Source organism: Tachyglossus aculeatus, chromosome 15 (genome assembly GCF_015852505.1).
Source record: "Tachyglossus aculeatus isolate mTacAcu1 chromosome 15, mTacAcu1.pri, whole genome shotgun sequence".
NCBI lineage: Eukaryota > Metazoa > Chordata > Mammalia > Monotremata > Tachyglossidae > Tachyglossus > Tachyglossus aculeatus.
Genome location: NC_052080.1, coordinates 18,271,403 through 18,281,239, shown reverse-complemented (window position 1 = coordinate 18,281,239; position 9,837 = coordinate 18,271,403).

Genomic DNA, 9,837 nt, shown 5'->3' with positions numbered 1-9,837 from the left:
GGAAGCAGGCCTTTCCTCTGCCTCCACTGAGGAGAAAGCCAGCAATGCAGGGAGTTGTTCTCCTCCACCCCTTCACATAATAATAATAATAATAAAAACAATAATAATAATTGGCACTTTCTTTGCAACATAATGATCACAATAATACTTAAACACTTACCATGCGCCTCCCACCCCCAAACACTGTAAGCTTGTGGTGGGCAGGGAATGTGTCTGTTTACTGTTACATTGCACACTCTCAAGAGCTGAGTATAGTGCTCTGCACACAGTAAGTGCTCAATAAATATGATTGACTGACATGCCCCCTGAGTCACTGTGACTTGCTCTCTTCATTCATGCCCCATTCCAGCCCGACAGCACTTAGAGATATATCGGTAATTTGTTTATATTAATATCTGTCTCCCCCCTAGACTGTAAGCTTGTTGTGGGTGGGGAATGTGCCTGTTTATTGTTATATTGTACTCTCCCAAGCGCTGAGTACAGTGCTCTGCACACAGTTAGTGCTCAATAAATACAAATGACTGACTCAAACTTGTAAAGCACTTACTACAGACCAAGCTAATAATAATAATGGTGCTTGTTAAGCACTTACTCTGTACCAGTCAATGAATCACTTGTATTTATTGAGCACGTACTAAGAGCAGAGCACTGTACTAAGCACTTGGGAGAGTATAATACAACAGAATTAGCAGACACGCTCCCTGCACATAATGAGTTGACAGTCTGGGAGCAGGAGACGGACATTAATATATATATAAACACTTTATTGAGCACTGGGGTAGATACAAGATAATCAGTTTGAACATAGTTCCTGTCCCGCATGGGGCTTACTGTCTAAATCTAGCACAGTAGGGCTCACACCCCCACAGTAATAGTAATAATTTGTTGTAACTGTTAAACACTTGGGTGCCAAGCCCTGTACTAAGCACTAGAGATAATCATATCAGACACAGTTCCTATGCCACATGGGGCTCCCAGTTTAAATAGGAAGGAGAACAGATATGTCAGTCCCATTTTACAGATGAGAAAACCGAGGCCCAGAGAAGTGAAGTGACTTGTCCCAGATCACAGAGGGGCAGGTGGTGGAGCTGGGATTAGAAGCCAGGTCCTTCTGATTCCCAGGCCCAAGCTCTAACCACTCGGCCACGATGCATGTTCCCTGGCGGGGAAAGATGCACAGATCTTCCAGCACCAGTCAGACGGTCAGTCAATCCTATTTATTGAGCACTTACTGTGTGCAGAGCATTGTTCTAAGCGCTTGGGAGAGTACCATACAACCATAAACAGACACATTCCCTGCCCACAAAGAGCTTACACTCTAGAGAAGACAGACATTAATATAACTAAGTAAATTACAGAAATGGACGTAAGTGCTGTGGGGCTGGGCGGGGGGAATGAATAAAAGGAGCAAGTCAGCAGAAAGGAGTGGAAGAAAATGAGGGCTTAGTGAGGGAAGGCCTCTTGGAAGAGATGTGCCTTCAATGAGGCTTTGAAGTGGAGGAGATTCGTTGTCCATCAGACATGAGGAGGGAGGGCATTCCAGGCCAGAGGCAGGTCTTGGGCAAGATAGACGGCCAATGAAGCTAAATCCTCTGACTCCCCACCCTGTGCTCTTTCCGTTAGGCCTCATTGTTTCTCAGGCTCTCCATCTCAGTGTGTTGCCAAATGACAAGATTGCGAAATGGCGTTGAGGGTTTCCTTTTGATCTAAACCCCAAGAAGTCACTGGGCTGGATCCGTCTCTAGGCCTGTTGGTCTCATGGCCTGATAGTCCCTGGGCCAGGACCAATTCTTCTCACGGTAGGGAAGCCCATGGAGGCTGGCCGAGTTCAATCTAATCCCGGCTCCGCCACCTGTCTGCTGTGTGACCTTGAGCAAGTCCCTTCACTCCCCTGGGCCTCAGTTCCCTCATCTGTCAAATGGGGATTTGTACAGTGCCCTGCACATAGTGAGGGCTTAATGAGTACCATTATTATTGTCATTATACTATTAATAACGGTATTTAAGCGCTCACTATGAGCCAGGCACTGTACTAAGCACTGGGGCAGATAGAAGACCATCGGGTTGGACACAGTCCCTGTCCCCCGTGGAGCTCACAGTCTTAACCCCCATTTTAAAGATGAGGGAACAGAGGCACAGAGAAAGAAGGCGACTTGCCCAAGGTCACACAGCAGTCAAATGCAGAGCTGGAATTAGAACCCAGGTCTTTCTGACCCCCGGGCCTGCCCTCTAACCACTAGACCACACTGCTTTTCTGGTGCAGCCCGTCCTAGTTGGCTGCAGGGGGGACAGACCCTGACAGAGCCCTTTCATTCCAGCCGATCACTCCCACTCTTTCCCATAATTACTCCACTACTTCAAACTCAGTGCTCCAAATTACTCAGACATTTGTCTCCATTCTTCCCTTTCATTGGCAGGAGACAACCCAGCCCCGGAAGCAGTGTGGTCTAGTGGACAGAGCCTGGGCCTGGGAATCAGAATTAGGTCAGTCAATTGTATTTATTGAGCACTTATTGTATGCAGAGCATTGCACTAAGAGCTTGGGGGAGTGCAATACAACAGTAAACAGGCACATTCCTTGCCCATAATGAGCTTACAGTCTGGAGGGCAGGCGCTCGAGTATGAAGGTCACGGGTTCTAATCCCAGCTCTGCCACTTGTCTGCTCTTGTCCGGCAAGTCACTTCATTCCTCTGAGCCTCAGATACCTCATCTGTAAAATGTGAATAAACACTGTGAGCCCCATGTGGGACAAGGATTGTGCTGAACCTGATTACCTCATATCTCCCCGGGCGCTTAATACAGAGCTGGGCACATAGTAAACACTTAACAAATGCCATAAAAAACATTAACAAAAGACTTCTCTGCCTCACTTACCTTATTTATAAAATGGGGATTAAGACTGCAAGTCCCATGTGGGACAGGGACTGTGTCCAATCTGATTAGTTTATATCTACCCCAGCGCTTAAAACAGTGCCTGGCACATAGTAATAATAATGTTCGTATTTGTTAAGCACTTACTATGTGCTAAGCACTGTTCTAAGTGCTGGAGCACTGTTCTGAAGGCTGGATAAGCACTTAACAAATAAATGCCATAAAAACTTCTCTGAGCCTTAGTCATCTCATCTGTAAAACTGGATTATCTTATATCTACCTCAGCATTTAGTACAGTGCTTGGCACATAGTAAACGCTAAGTAGATGCCATAAAAAGCAAAACAAAACCCCAAGCCATTGGGTTTTTCCATGATTTCCCAGGCACTGCTGAGGAGGCTTGCAGGATTGGACTTGTTTGTTTGTTTCCCATCTGCTACCGCTGCCAAAACTAAGTTCTCGTCCTTTTAAACTATTAGCTCAAAAAGAAAGTACTCTCCTAAGCAAGCACTTTGGGCCTGGGCGGGGACGGGGGAAGAAGCCAAGAGCTTCCAGAAGTCTGAGTGCTGCTACTTGGACTCAGATCCGGAAAACAATGATAGCGACAATAATGGCGGGATTTGTCAAACGCTCACTCTGTGCCAAGCACTGCGCTAAGCGCTGGGGTAGATACAAGATCATCAGATCGAGTCTCCGCCCTACCTGGGGTCCATGTTCTAAGTAGGAGGGAGAATGGGTATCAAACCCCCGTTTTACAGATGGGGAAGTGAGGCACAGAGAAGCGAAGGGACTTACCCAAGGTCACACAGTAGGGCAGCGTGGGAGCTGGGTCTAAAACCCAGGTCTTGACTCACAGTCACGTGGCTTTTCTCTCCCCAGACTTTAGTGCCCAAGGCCCCCAGGAGTCTTAATCTGCTGTTCATTAGTGTGGCACAAAGAGAGTGAGTTGGCCGATGTCACAAAACACATTGAGCAACACTCTGGGATGATGTCACAGGCCTGAGCCTCTCTGGCCAAGTTTTCTTTGAGGTACTGAGGGGGTGTATTCTCTCTGAAATATCCTGGGGAATGTTACAGCAGGTCCCTATCAGAGCCCACGCTCTTCCCAGGCTTCTGGCTACCAAGTGGAGAGTTGCCTGTGCCCCAGGGGGATCTGCCTCTACCCTTGTTCTGCCTCCCACTCCCCAGAAAAGCGGGGGTACATCTCCATTTTCAGCCGGGGAGACTGAGGCTGCCAATCTTCCATCTGAATCAGGGATAGGACCACCAAGCAAACCCAAGTCCCTTAACCCCCAGGTTCCGGCCCCCAACCCAGCTGGGTCTCTGCTGTTTATTCCCACATAGTAATATTTTTATTTATTAATTAATCTCTTGGTGCAAAATGGTCAGGGGAAGTGCTTTGTAAACACTGGAATTAATTTTTCATTTTCAGTTCAGAGCACTCAGCTCCTGCTAAAGAGTTTTTTAAATCCTCATTTCCCTGTCCTGGCTTTAAAAGAGGTGGTCTGGCCAAGATCCGAGAGGGGGTTTTGGTGTGGCAGGGGTCTCCTAGGGTCAATGGGGCCAACCCCCTGCATCCAAGCAGGATGAACTTGTGACTCTCCAGACGAGGTAGGTTGGAGGGGATGCTGTCTCGATATTTTCACGGAAAGGGTTTTCAAATTCACCCTCCCTGTAGTCCTGCCTCTCATCTTGCAGTGGGGAAACCGAGGCAGATGGGGGGAGTTTCAAGTCCCCCCCCCCTCGAGAAGGAGTCAAAGACTCCTTGCCTGCCAGCCCTGTGCACCCATGAATGATAATAATAATGATAATAATAATAGTTATGGTACTTGTTAAGTGCTTACTATGTGCCAGGTGCTGTCCTAAGCACTGGGGTAGATACAAGTGAATCAGGTTGGACACAGTCCCTGTCCCACATGGGGCTCACACTTTTAATCCCCATTTTACAGATGAGGTAACTAAGGCCCAGAGACTTGCCCAAAGTCACACAGCAGGCGAGCGGTGGAGCTGGGATTAGAACCTAGGTCCTTTTGACTTCCAGGCCTGTGTTCTACAGACTCGAGGTTCAAGGCTCATCTTGTACTCTCCCAAGTGCTTATTACAGTGCTTTACACCCAGTAAGGGCTCAATAAATAAAATGGAATGAATGATTGAATGAAGACTTAATGGGGTGAACTCATCAACTAGAGGTGCTGCTTATTCCTCAGAGCCATAGAGCAAGATCCCCAGCTCTCCACCTGCCCCAGAGGCTCCAGGGAGTTTGACCCTTGACTTTCCCCTTTACTGTGTGAACCCTGAGGAGCAGGAGACCAGTCTTGTTCCCCAGGTGGGGCCCTCTTCGCTCGCTTCCTTTGGGTCCCGTCAGCCCATTCACCCAAGGGGTCTCAGGAGTGAGTGACCCTTCCAGCGTGGCTCAGTGGAAAGAACTCGGACTTTGGAGTCAGAGGTTATGGGTTCAAATCCCGGCACTGCCAATTGTCAGCTGTGTGACTTTGGGCATGTCACTTGGCTTCTCTGGGCCTGTTACCTCATCTGTAAAATAGGGATTAAGACTGTGAGCCCCCCGTGGGACAGCCTGATCACCTTGTAACCTTCCCAGCACTTAGAACAGTGCTTTGCACATAGTAAGTGCTTAATAAATGCCGTCATTATTATTATTATTTTCTCAGCCCATCGGGCCATCTCTCAGAACTTCCTTCCTCTCCCCCTCGTCCCCCTCTCCATCCCCCCCATCTTACCTCCTTCCCTTCCCCACAGCACCTGTATATATGTATATATGTTTGTACATATTTGTTACTCTATTTATTTATTTATTTTACTTGTACATATCTATTCTATTTATTTTATTTTGTTAGTATGTTTGGTTTTGTTCTCTGTCTCCCCCTTTTAGACTGTGAGCCCACTGTTGGGTAGGGACTGTCTCTATATGTTGCCAACTTGTACTTCCAAGCAGTTAGTACAGTGCTCTGCACACAGTAAGCGCTCAATAAATACGATTGATGATGATGATATTGGATAACTTGCTTCAACTGTGGAGGCGCACCCCGGATGGTGGTGTTACTTGGACCGGTTCCCCGTCGGAGGACAGAGATTCTTTTCTTAGGCAGTGGGAGACAGAAACCAGGTTCTGAGGCTCTCTTGGGAGCCTAGGCCTTCAGAGGAGCAGAGGAATTTGCACATCCTTGGGTGTCTACATTGTTCAGCTGCTTTGTCTTCAGTCTTGCAGACCGCATCTTGGAGGCAAATGTGAGACAGCCTCCCTCTCCCTTCTCCCCACACTGCCCTACAAGTCCAAACAGCCGTGCCCTCCCACCCCCATCTCCCATTTCCCACCACACTTTGGGGCTACCAATTTGGGGAAGGACTGGAGGGGGCCTAGACCGACCCTATCCTGGTTAGACCTTCAACCTCGGGCCTGCCGCTTTCCCTCTCCGAGCCCTGCCCATCCTGAGGGGCACAGAGCCTTGTGAGGAGGCAGACGGGAAGGAGAGACAACCCAACTTCAGTGGGAGTGAGTCAGCAGGCAGGGCGTGCCAGAGGGCCAGCCCTGTGCCAACGAGCGGCTCTGGTGCCACTCCCAACAGGGAAACAGATCTGGATGGCAGATAGGCCCTGCCTTTCTCTCTCTCCGCCCCCGGCGAGGGTGAGGAAGGAGCCCACGTCTGCCCTCACTCGCAGGAGTCCAGCTCACGCAGGCCGAGGCCTCTCTGAGACAGGGAAGAGGAGCCGGTGGTTTGGAGATTTAGGTGTGACGTGGCCCGGTTCTCCCTCCTGCATAAGTACTTATGTGCTAAACCCTGTGGTAGACACGATTTAATCAATGCGATACTTTCTCATATGCTCATCACTAGCCTCCTTATTTTTAGACTACTCCTCAGAGGGGCAGGGATTATAGCTAATTGATAATCATGGTATTTGTTAAGTGCTTATTATGTGCCAGGCACTTTAGTAAGCGCTGGGGTGGATACAAGCAAATAGGGTTGGACAGAGTAATTTTTCCCAGGGCTTAGTAATAATTGTGATATTTGTTAAGTGCCTACTTATAGGCCCAGCACTGTACTAAGCGCTGGGGTAGATCCCCAGGATGGTTCTGCTCCTCCCAGGCATTAGAGGGACCCACCAATCCCAGCACCCAAGACCCCCCAATTTTTGACCCCACTCACTGAATCCCCGGCTTGTTAGGTGCTTGTTATGTGCTCTGAACACAGTAGAGGAACAGTGTGGCCTAGGGGATAGAGCATGGCCGTGGGAGTCAGAAGGACCTGGGTTCTATTCCCGGCTCTGCCAGGTAATAATATTAACGATGGCATTTATTAAGTGCTTACTATGTGCAAAGCACCGTTCTAAGCGCTGGAGAGGTTACCAGGTGATCAGGTTGTCCCACGTGGAGCTCACAGCGATGGGCATGAAGACTGTGAGCCCCCCATGGGACAACCTGATCACCTTGTAACCTCCCCAGTGCTTAGAACAGTGCTTTGCACATAGTAAGCGCTTAATAAACGCCATTATTATTATTATTATTATAACCCCCATTTTACAGATGAGGTAACTGAGGCACGGAGAAGTTAAGTGACTTGCCCAAAGTCACACAGCTGACAACTGGCAGAGCTGGGATTTGAACCCTTGAACTCTGACTCCAAAGCCTGTGCTCTTTCCAGTGAGCCACGCTGCTTATCCTGCTGTGTGACCTTGGGAAAGTCACTTCCCGTCTCTGGGCCTCAATTGCCACACCAGTTAAAGAGGAATTAATTAAGACTGTGAGCCCCACATAGATTACCCAGGAGCTGGAGGGGGCTTGTCTCCAAGGAGCTTGCAAACAAGTCACAGTGCTCCCCAATGCTGATATACGCCAAACCCCAGTTGGGCCTCCCATCCCACCCGCATGCCATATACTGTACTCTCCCAAGTGTTTAGTACAGTGCTCTGCACACAGTAAGCACTCAATAAATACGACTGAAGAAATGATTCTGGCACCCATGCATTCCGACTCTCAGTCCATGGCCTTTTCACTCCCGACCAAACTTGTCCTTTCATTTATTCACTCATTCAAACCCAAACCTGTACTAGGAGTTTGGGAGAGTACAGTAGAGCAATGAACAGACAATTTCCTGCCCACCATGAGCTTCCAGTCTACAGAGCTTAAGGGAAGCAGCATGGCATAATGGATAGAGCATGGGCCTGGGAAGTAGAAGGTCTTGGGTTCTAATCCTGGCTCCCCCACTTCTCTGCTGTGTGGCCTTGGGCCAGTAACTTCACTTCTCTGTGCTTCAGTTACTTCATCTGGAAAATGGGGATTAAGACTGGGAGCCCTAAGTGGGACAGGGACTGTGTCCAACCCAATTTGCTTGTATCCACTCCAGCACTCAGTACAGTGCCTGGCACATAGGAAGCGCTTAACAAATACCACAATAATCATTATTATTATTGTTAGAGGAGAGCTTTCTGACCCCAGTTGTAGAAATTACCCTTGGCCCAGCCGTCGGGCCTTTTCCATTTTCAGCACCACTATAATAATCACTGCGGTATTTTTAAAGTACTTATGTGCTAAACCCTGTGGTAGACACGATTTAATCAATGCGATACTTTCTCATATGCTCACCACTAGCCTCCTTATTTTTAGACTACTCCTCCTTAGAGGGACAGGGATTATAGCTAATTGATAATCATGGTATTTGTTAAGTGCTTATCGTGTGCCAGGCACTTTAGTAAGCGCTGGGGTGGATACAAGCAAATAGGGTTGGACAGAATAATTTTTCCCAGGGCTTAGTAATAATTGTGATATTTGTTAAGCGCTTACTTATAGGCCCAGCACTGTACTAACCGCTGGGGTAGTTACAAGATGATCAAGTCCCACGAGGGGATTACAGAACAGAGCTCTAGCCCCAGTAATGTCAGTAGTGAGAAGCATCATGACCTAGTGGAAGAAGCAGAGGCTTGGGAATCAGAAGACCCTAATCCCCTCTCCGCCACTTGTCTGCTGTGTGACCATGCCCAAGTGACTTTACTTCTCTGTGCTTCAGTTTCCTCCTCTGTTGAATAGGGATTCAATCCCTGTTCTCCCTCCGACTTAGACTGTGAGCCCCATGTGGGACCTGATTATCTTGTATAATAATGACGGTATTTGTTAAGCGCTTACTATGGGACATGCACTGTTCTAAGCACTGGGGTAGATACAAGATAATCAGGTTGGACACAGTCCCTTTCCCAGATGGGGCTCACAGTCTTAATCCCCATTTTACAGATGAGGTAACTGAGTCCCAGAGACGTTAAGTGACTCACCCAAGGTAACACAACAGACAAGGGGTGGAGCCAGGATTAGAACCCAGGTCCTTCTGGCTCCCAGGCCCATGCTCTATCCACTAGTCCACACTGCTTCTCTGCTGGCAATTGGCACAAAGAAAGGGTTTAACAAATACCACAATTATTATTAGTACTTTCATTACTGCTAATCAGATCAGACACACTATAACTCTTAGGAACGCCCCCGCTCTCCCGCCCCCAAACTTTACCCGCTCCTCACACCCGAGAAACCTGTCTGACTCCTCCACCAAAAACCCAAATTACTTCACTTCTCAGTAGCACATGGGTGCTGAAGGTTTTCCCACCCACTTCCTTAGATGTTAATGAGCATTCCGCAGGGACAGTGGGGATTAACTAACATCTGAAGTCTTTCCTCTAAGGATTGAGCTGGGAAGTGCCAGCTTGAAACTGCAGCCATTCTGGATGAACGGCAACCCAAAAGCCAGTGGCCTGTGGAAGAGGCAGGCTGACGAGAAGCAGCGTGGCTCAGTGGAAAGCGCACAGGCTTGGGAGCCAGAGGTCTTGGGTTCTAATCCCAGCTCCGCCACTTGTCAGCTGTGTGACTCTGGGCAAGTCCCTTAACTTCTCTGGGCCTCAGTTCCCTCATCTGTAAAATGGAGATTAAGACTGTGAGCCCCATGTGGGACAACCTGATCATCTTGTACCCC